Genomic DNA, 10,116 nt, shown 5'->3' with positions numbered 1-10,116 from the left:
GCAGATAAATCGTTTTCACACGCCACTCGGGTGTTATAATATATTTTAACTGTGTGTACCTACTATAAAATATACGAACAGGTGCTTTATCATCGCGCAAAGCCGCGTGTCAGAGCGAACCGCTCGCATGATGTAAAGAGACCTTAAAGGGCTTACGTACAACCCCAGTTTACGCGTTCGCCGAAATTAGTGGTTGCCGTAATAGATTTTGAAATTCTATTCAATTAAAAATTGAAATGGAAATTAATATTGTTTTGATGATCTTTTTGTTGGTTCGTTTGGGATTTGAATAGAGTAGTGATATTAGTGTATGGTGGGCTACACAGAAAAATATACCAGTTTTGATGCAACCTCGATGCGATGGTGGTATACTTTTCTGCATGGTGTAACCATAAGATACGCTAACGATGCATAGATATACTTATTGAATGAAATAAATTGAATATTGAATTTTAGTGGATCGGTGTTCATAATTTACCTTTATTTAGATAAAATTATTAGCAGGATTTGTTGCTTGTATATATTAAAATCTACTGCGACAATGGGTATTCGGTTAAAGGTATATTTTACCAATAATAACATAACGTTTGAAAAGATATCGTTGTCTAAATGTTTCGTTTTCGTAAACAGAAGAGTGGTTACAAAGTATTTAATGAATCCAATTCCGAGCATATTGAGGTAGAATAATTTCACACAAAACTCCCCTAAACACGATTTGGCATTTCAAATTATGTAATTACATGTCCGTCTCGAGTCGGCCCCGATCGTGGCCAATCCAAAAGAGAATAACTTATTCGATTTCACAGCTCATAAAGCCAGAATAAACAAACAAGATTAATTCAGAGTAAGCCTGCTTTATAAATTTATAGACGCGAATCCTTAATTCCTGTTGGGTTGCCAGAGTTTTAAGTTTCTTGAGGTTTTGAAGGAACTTCGTTAATCTTTCTGGAATAAACTATAGGAAAATAAGTAGTTCTGCTCCTGCTGAGCACTATTATTGGTATTAAATGTGTGTGGCATCTGCTTCTCTTGTGGCGCAGATTGTTTGATGAAAATTAAGGAAAAGGTTTACGAGTATAAACTTAGTCTCTTCTTTTTAAGCGAAGAGCTTGTAATATCAATTGTGACATTTGAGTCTTGTAATTATTGGCACTTTCTACCCTGTAAGGAACAATACTATCGTTGTAATACTGTCAGTGATTTTCCTCAATGTAAAACAATTATACATACATATTATCACATCTTTATTAATTACAGTATCTTAGAGAAAGGCCACGTTTACTTGTATTGCTTAATGGTGGAATTGAATTTCACATAGTGAAAGGTTGCTATCTCATCACCTAAAACAAGAATCTTAAGATTATATGCCTTTCTTTTGATAATTTTTACAATGTGGCCGAGAAGAGATGCAGCACAAACTATGATTGAATAGTTTAAAACATTTATAAATGCATTAAACATTTTATCAATACAAATTGTAATTGTGAAGTTCTTAAAGCTTGGGCATAATGGTGCGTATCTAGATCGTAATTATATAATATCGTTTACCTACTATATGATATCGATGTTAGTATAATCGGGGTAATCATCCGATAATAGTAATAATATCCCTTTGGCTCTTCATCAAAGGATGACAATTGATTGATGATAATTATCTACCTGTAATCATTCAGTAAATTCTATATTTGTGATCAAAGTGAATAAAGTGTTATTTTAATTTTTATATTGATCGTCACTACATTGTAACAACGTCTTATATGTGTTTGGTAAAGTTTCTGCAAAATTGCAACGTTTTGGTCAATATTGTATTTAATTGTTTTTTGCCTCATGTAGTTTCCTAGATATATGTAGGTACTATACAGTTGTGAATAAAATTTAAAATATAATTTTAAATTTAAGTTCAAAATGTGAGAAACTGTGACAGTCTTTTGTTCACATTAGAAAAAAATAACACAGTTCTAATGTTTTTTAAATTATATTTTATTGTTTGTATTACGTCATCCTGGCAACATCGGCAGTCAAGCATCATCATCAAGTAAAGTCAAGCATAACTAAATTAACCAAAACCTGTCTTATCTTGTAAAGCGTTTTAACGGCTTTATGTCAAACAAACACCATATTTTTAACATAGTGATGACACCAAGATGTCATCGATAAATAAAGATGAATGAAGATATTTTAATAATTTCAGACAATCTAGTCCATTTCTGGCAGAGCTCAGATAATATTATAAACGCCCTATCAATTGACTATGCGGACCCCAGGTCCTAACTGACAAAGTTGTGAATTAATAGAAAGGTGTGTAAATTACAATAAAGTTTATTGTCAGGAAAAGTTATCTTAGAACAATTTATTAAAAAAAAATGTTGTATTGTTGAATATTTCGAGGAAGAAAAAATCATAGACATACAAATGTTAAGAAATGACAGCAGATATATTGGCCATTTCGACGTACGAATCGATTCAGAAACTTCTGAAAGTGTTCTTTGAATACATCGAGCGTTTAATAGGTTTCCCGTTAACGCTAATTTATATGACATTATTTGTTTGAACTAGTTAAGACTAAGAAAAAAGTAACTTTTAGATTTATTGTTTTTGAAGTTGCACTGATACCTCGGGTCATAGAAATGGAAATAATAAATGACTATTTTTTCGATTTCTATGCCTCAATTATATAATTTATAAAATAGCTGAATGAATGCTAATGAAGGAAAACTCATGCATAATGTTTAAAAGTACTTAAACTACCTAATAAAGTGACGAATTAAAAATAATGTCAAAAAGTAGCTTAAAATTCTAATATAATAATTGAAGCCTTTTAAAATTTTTGGTGTAAATGTCAATCAATTAACGCCGAAAAAAATTATATTTCATAAAAACAGATATATTAAATTTTTTGTCGGTTTAAGAAGGCATTATACTACACACATTACAGGTCTAATTTTTGAAATATGCCGACTGAAATTAAAGCTAAATACATGAAGCGTCCTAAACTAACACAGGGCAAGAGTGCACGTTGAAGCAGAAAGTTACGTGACTTGGTCCTTCATTGCCACAGAGCAAAGAGGCTGCCTTAGTGCTTGCTCTGTGCTGTGTAATGATACTACGGATTTGACACGTTTATCGTTTGCCAAATTTAAAAAGGTATTTAAATTAAAAAAAATATAAAGGAATCTGTTTAAGTGCTTATATGAGTATATTTTTCTTACTGTGTTCATCGCGTTTACCTAATGATTTTACCTAATCATTATTTAATTTACCTAATCTTTATACTTTTTGGCCTTTCTTTCTTCCTAGCTTTTAGTCCCGGTTGGATCCTTACCACTCTAGAGAGAAGCCCGGACCATCATGGTCTCTGTATTGGGTGCGTCAGGTTTTTGCACAAAGCGACTTCCATCTGACCTCCGCAACCTTTGCAGGGGAATCTAACCCATAATGGACTGATTACACATATACATATGTACATATTTTTACTACAAATGAAGATGAAGTTTTCATACAAGGCAGCCATTTCCAAGTAACGTTTACATCGCAAAAATGTATAAAACAAACCTCGTACCCAGGGCAGTTTCTAACGCCTTCAATAGAAATTAATGTTGCCAACAGTAATTTATGGCAACAATAACCTGACCCACGACTGAAATTACTTGCAATTAGTTATAATTTACACCCCCACCGCCACAATACCAGGATCACATAACAGACTAAGAATTTAAATTATCCACAAAGGGCACTCAAATCTGTAGAGCTATTTTAATATTCCTGCGGTTCATGATTTATGCCTTTGAAAATGCATTGAATAAGTCTGGAATTACGTTATAAGCAACAATAGAAGATAGCAATAAAAAGCTACAATTGAACAAACACAACATTATAAGTTATTACTAAAATTATTTTTTACATAAGTAATAACTTAAGTGTTAAAACAACATTGACGTGCATAAGTAACAAGAAGTATAAGTAAGCGCTTATTTCTAAAGGAATAAAATTCGGTACTGCCCTATTTCGACTAGTCACAATAATCGAAGGTCACGTAGAAATATATATGTTTTACTCTTTAGATATTTTTATCATTTCAATTTTTATTTAACAAGGTTAAAATTTTTAAAATAATAAGCAATAACATTTCCTTAATAAACTACACAACCGAGATAAATTGTCAAAGACAACAAACAGAAACGGTTAACTTATTACTGGAAGGAACTTGTTTTAACCGGATAATACCAGAACTCGACAATACACGGCAGAAAAGGAGATTATCTTGGATTTGGCGAAACAATTCACTATCCGATAGATAAAAGCGGAATCGATTAAAATCCAACGTCTACAATATGTGCCCACATCGGTGTACTCCCTGTGCATCTATACACATTTTATTTTAAAAATAAAAACAACAGTAAGCCTCCTTTTTTGGATCCTGTCGTTGTGTGCCTGTACTTTCGTTCAAATTTTGAAGTTAGAATCCCGGTCATTTATGATTCACGAACGTTGATAGGACATACGATACTCTTTTTCTTACATACATATAATCAGCTGTATGGCATACAACTGAACGTACCTGTTCAATTCTTTCAAGACTGAGGCTCTATCTACCTCGCAACGAATATATGTATGCATGTTATATTCAGCCTATTATAGCCATTCTCTTAGTCGCCTTTTACGATATCTATGGGAAAGATATGGAGTTCCCAGTACTTAATAATAGGAATTCTTAAGTACTGAGAACCGCACGGCATTGTCTCTTATTCTGTGGTTAACACAAAAGATAGACCAAGAGGGAAGTAGGACATATGTCTTAGAGGGCTGGGGCAAAAATAACAGTGACAGTGGGAATACATTTCCACATTTTGTATTGCACATAATATTGGATTTTGCAGATCCTAATAGGTTCCGCAGGATTATAGCGCACATTAACGTTAGCCAGATTAAAATTATTGTTGAAATTGTTTGTATTATGCGCATTTTGAATTAAATGTTTTAGTTTGATTGGTGTGCAATAGAGATTAGCTGTTATGTTACAATATTAATTAGATATTAAGTGTAGTATTAAGATATAATTAAATTTAATGTTACGGCTTAGTTTACGGTGTATCACATAATTTATGTAAAAGGCGAAAGATTTGAAGCTGCAGAGTTTATTGTATTTGTACATGAAGTGCAGCAGGATAGTTTTTTTTATAACTATAATTTTTTTTATGACAAAGCTGCTGATGACTTTTTTCTGATAAAAAGAATGATGCGCATATCAGTGCAAATACGTTTAATTTTATCGAGAAATTTACATAGCATTAAGCAATAAATACTTGTGGCTAATGAGAAAATGAGGAAAAAATATTAATAGTATTTAATTGAACAACATGAAAAAGTAAATTTTTTTGTTAATCTTATATGTATACTAGCGACCCGCCCCGGCTTCGCACGGGTGCAAAATTATAAATGTTATTATAGGTACATAAAAACCTTCCTCTTGAATCACTCTACCTGTTACAAAAAGCCGCATCAAAATCCGTTGCGTAATTTTAAAGATTTAAGCATACAGACAAACAGACTAAAATAGCGACTTTGTTTAATACTATGTAGTGATAAAATTATAAACAGCTAGCTAACCCAAGGGGGTCAACACGGGGGTCTAGTTTTATATAGTATTTTTAAATAAATAAAGTTACAGCAAAAGTTTCTTTTAGGCGACGGGCTAGCAACCTATCATTTTATATGAATTTCAATTCTATCAGTAAGCCAAACAGCTTTATGGCCTACCAGTATTTCAAAGACTGTTGGCTCTGCCTACCCCGCAAGGGATATAGGGGTGATTATAGGTATGTATGTATGTAAAAAGTTGAATCATTTATATGAAAATATATAATAATGGTTGTCACGGAATAAAAACAAAAACGCGAATGTGTATCAAAATAATATTAGAAAACAACTATTACGAGTAAGTATATGTCATCGCATTATGTGATGTATAATTTTTTATGAGTTGCGAGTGATACGTTGATTATGCCAATTGCCTATTATTTGCGGTTGTTGCTTCGCTTAAGGCGATTCCATCGGGAACCGGCCAGACAAAAGGCTATTGCTTGTATAAATATTGTGGCATACATTCTTGAACATTGGTGAATATGATATTATGTCCAGCTTTTAATCTATAGAACTGACGAATTCAAAATATTAAATAGACTATAGAAGTGGCACTGGTGAAATGAGACCGCAGTGATGACTGTGATACTATAATATTTTATTTTTTTCATCTTTCATCCCTATTCTAATGACTTTATAATTGTGCAGGAAATTGCGTGGGATGCAATACGACATATTATATGTCATTCCAATAGCTTTAAGTGTAATATCGCTGTTTCATTGTCGTTAGTATAATCAACGACTAGACGATATGCATAAATACCATTTGTTCTTCAGCCGCCGCTTATTTTAACCTTGCGCTTTGGAGGCGGTAGTAGGTAAACACAATTTAATTTAATTAAATAATATTAATAAGTTGTGTGACGTCTTTAGTGATTTTATCCTACTTTGTAAATAAATCTTTCTTATTTCGCTGTAAATGGATCGCTGATTGCTGAAATTTACGTAACAGCCTTCGCGGACAACTTAATAACTGTTATCATTAACCTTAGGTAGGGATGTCATTAAACACGAAAGTTTCTTAAGTGTGTCCGCTGAAGGAGCGGGTGAGGGTACTTTCACAAATTGTCTACATTAATGGCCTTTGTCGACATTTATACTTGCTTCAATGAGTAGAGATTGATGCTTTCTTGTATTATCTTGAATTATACGTATACACAAATAACCTCATATAGCTTATGGAGTAGACAAAGCCAATAGACAAGACTTGGAGGTTTAATAAAGTTGTTCAATGAATGGAAATGCTAATAAATTTTGGACTGTGACAAGTGGCCAATCAGCTAAATGTAGATTTTTCTTGTGGCATAATCTAGAAAAAAATAAAAAGTCCGAGCGAGCATACAGGGTTTCAAACTGTATTTAAATTTTCAAATAGGTTTAGTGAAGGAGGAGGTGAATCATCAAAAAAATCAATAAGTGATACCTTGTATTCAATTTTGAAAATAAATCAGAAACCTTGTCGCTGACTGTGGTTTGGACTATTTCGAGAATTTGGCGCTACCTACTATTGTCTGTCCCTTATAAATGAGTTTCTCAAAACTTCCTTAAAATTTTGAATATAAAAATATCTATTAATTATCACTCAAAATAAAAAAAAACAGTTTATTTTAAAAATTTTAAGTGACTTCTTTTTAAAGTCGGTTTATTCGTGTTCGACACCACTATTACGTATTAATAGGCTGAAGATGAGTTTAAGTCATATAACGTACTAAATTACTGTGAGCCAGACACGGTAATTTTCCAGACAAGATATTTTGGTCGTAATATTCGTGGTATAGAATATGAACAAGTTATTTGTTAGGCAACTTATTTTCTGAGAAACCGATCAATTACTGTTAAACCCATGGGGTATTTCTTATTCAAATATGTTATTATTAGTGATAATAGTATTTAAGACTTTACTATTATATGAGATTACATTACGTAATGGTTGAAATGGCATAAATATTTGAAGCAAGTTATATCTTTTATTAATTGTTTAATATAATTTTTTGTACACAATGATTAAAATATTGACGTTATTACCTCACCTTAATTATGGCTTGGATGTTTTTATTAGGTATAGATATTGAATCGAAAGTTTCATACAAATAAAAATCTCCATAAATAATACGTCCGATACTTTTTGCTTTTGTTTATAATGAAGAGCAAAAGAAATATTATCTTATATACCTAAATATAATTTATTTTTAACAGTAAGATTTCAAGATAATCACGACGAGCGATGAACAAACTAGATAGGCATTTTAATATCCTATTTTACAATCAAGTTATATTCTAATCAGTCATGACATGAATATGTATACCTACCTACATTAGAATTTCCTCTGTCATATACATAATGCCTTGTTCCCATTATCTGTAATTAGCAGGCAAGTTCAAAATAACCTGTCATCCGCAGTGTCTATTGGTTAGCATAGACGACAGGTTTTCGGCTCGCTAATTTAAGGATCTTGGCACACACGTTATGGACGCATTAATTGAGACACTTGATAATTTTAATTTTGGTAAAACAAAGTAGTATTTGCGATACTACAATAAAGAGTCATTTCATCACCTATTATTGTTCACATGTTGTCTTTGTACTCAGCAAAAACCATTTGGACTAAACGGCATACAAAAATTACATACATACATACATATGATCACGTCTATATCCCTTGTGGGCTAGACAGAGCCAAGTCTTAAAAAGACTGAATGGCCACGCTCAGCTACTTGGCTTAATGATAGAATTGAGATCAAATAGTGATAGGTTGCTAGCCCATCGCCTAAAAGAGAATCCCAAGATGTAAGCCTATCCCTTAGTCGCCTTTTACGACATCCATGGGAAAGAGATGGAGTGGTCCTATTCTTTTTTGTATTGGTGCCGGGAACCACACGGCACTAAAAAAATAATATTATGAAATTTATTAGTTGAACAAATTTGAAACATTTTTTTTATTTATATGTTCATTGCATATCGGAGCCCTTTTGTGAAATCACCCCACTAAGTAAATGGAAAATAAGCGTTGTGGAATAATTTATCAAATAATAGCTGCCAGTGTGTAAAGAGCCTTACTTAAACATCGATTGTACTGTAATTGCTAACTTATGTCTGAGGAATAATCCTACTTACTTATTTATGTGTGTTTATTGGATAACATTTGTGTGTTATTTCTTTGGGTCTGTAATCAAGGATTTTTTTTATTTATAAGAAAATATCATGTCGAATCTTCAAAAGGTCAAAAATCCGCGTAAAAATTTCACGTAATAATAATAACAAATTCTTATAATCTGTTATCTATCTTTCATTCCGTGTGGTTCCCGGCACCAATAAAAAAAGAATAGGACCACTCCATATCTTTCCTATGGATGTCGTAAAAGGCCACTAAGGGATAGGCTCGTAAACTTAGGATTAATTTTAAAAACAGAGGCCGATTTATTGTGTATATACTTATGCACTTAGATATGTTTGTGAAATAAACAATAAGATTATTAAAAACCATGAAATCAGAACTGGAACTTTTGAATTTTTATCTTTATTGAATTCAAGTATAATATATTTGCCTTACGTTTCGCTAACTTGGCGATTGTGCAAATAGCCTAATAAGTAAAATTGGTCCTTTTGATTAAGAGACCGACTTAGTGCCAAGGAAAAATCGGATTCCATTTCCTCAATACATTAAGGAATATGTTTGCGAAATTAGTATTTTGTTAATATTTTTCTTTATTTTATTAAATTTATTAAAGAATAGAACCACTCCGTCTCTTTCCCATGGATGTCGTAAAAGGCGACTAACGGATAGGATAATTAACTAATTTCGGATTCTTCTTGTAGACGATGGGCTAGCAACGGTCACTATTTGAATCTCAATTACATTAGAAAGGCATTCAGCTAAACATGGCCTTTCGGTCATTTCAAGACTGTTGGCTTTGTCTACCCCGGAAGGGATATAGACGTGGTAACATGTGTATGTATTTTTTTAATTTATTTGCGCATATTTTACTGGAATTACAAAAATATAGCTTGGACATTAGTATAACATAACAATAAGTTTAAATTTATAGAGACTTAAGGCGGATGAAGTCAGGGGCAACAGCTAGTATTACTATAAATTAAGTGTCCTGGAGAACACCGCCCAAATTTACTTAATAAGAAATAAGATAATGTATAATTTCTAAACTCCATATAAGTAATTTGATTTTATTTCTATCTACTGCTTTTTTAATTATTTTTATAATTTTTATAAAAAAAAGTTATTCGGCAACAAAGTATTGTTCTTAAGAGTTCTCTTCTGAATTCTACTTACATTTAATTAATGGATTCAAAAACCAATCTTCGTTAATGTTATACTTACGTAGACATTTGTAGACTTGCTACGGCCATGGCGTAGACATTCGTAGCTGAACTACGGCGTAGCAATAATGTGTAACATTCATTGTGCGTTTGCGACTAAATAATATTGTATAGATTCATATCATGCATTTATCTCAACA

This window comes from Amyelois transitella, chromosome 5 (genome assembly GCF_032362555.1).
Source record: "Amyelois transitella isolate CPQ chromosome 5, ilAmyTran1.1, whole genome shotgun sequence".
Taxonomy (NCBI): domain Eukaryota; kingdom Metazoa; phylum Arthropoda; class Insecta; order Lepidoptera; family Pyralidae; genus Amyelois; species Amyelois transitella.
The sequence above is the reverse complement of the archived record's forward strand: the minus strand, read 5'-3'. Positions refer to the sequence as shown.